Source organism: Anneissia japonica, unplaced genomic scaffold (assembly GCF_011630105.1).
Source record: "Anneissia japonica isolate Jap-2015-1 unplaced genomic scaffold, ASM1163010v1 scaffold287893_len360957_cov134, whole genome shotgun sequence".
In the NCBI taxonomy this organism is placed as follows: Eukaryota; Metazoa; Echinodermata; class Crinoidea; order Comatulida; family Comatulidae; genus Anneissia; species Anneissia japonica.
Window position 1 is genome coordinate 31,288 of NW_022717951.1, and position 748 is coordinate 32,035.

Genomic DNA, 748 nt, shown 5'->3' on the forward strand with positions numbered 1-748 from the left:
CTTCTCATTGAGTTTACATAACTACCCATCGAGTTTACATTACTACCCATCGAGTTTACACATAACTACACATCGAGTCAACATTACTACCCATCTAGATTACACATAACTACCCATCGAGTTTACACATAACTACTACCCATCGAGTCTACACATACAGTAACTATCCATCGAGTTTACACATAACTATTTATCGAGTATAACATTCCTACCCATCGAGTCAACATAGCTACCCATCGAGTTTACACATAACTACCCATCCAGGTGACGGAACTAGGGGGTGCTACGTTATGGAGAATAATGTGTGACCGGAAATGGTCTGCAGTCAGTTGGCTGTTACCATGCGCCAGTGATGTTGGATTACAGCAAAGATACTAGAAACACAAAAGATAGAGTTCGCCACAGAGAAAAAGTGTTCCACCGAAATGCATGGTGGGAATACAAACAATGGGGCGCTCCGTACGGTTGGATCTAAAAAACTTCGACCGAACTTTCGTTACCAAGTCGTCGCGTATTTAATCATTGATTTAATTGTCAATTCTGAATCCAAAAATTGTACACCGCGATGCGCTATGGCGACGTAGGGCATTATACAAACCAGGTCATCATTTATATAGATTTCCGAAGGATAGAGAAAGGTAAAATATTGCACTGACATTAAACAAAAAAATTAGCTATATATTATAAATATATAATTATATTAACATTTTAACAAACTGGAATAGACACCCAGACAGTGACATCGGTG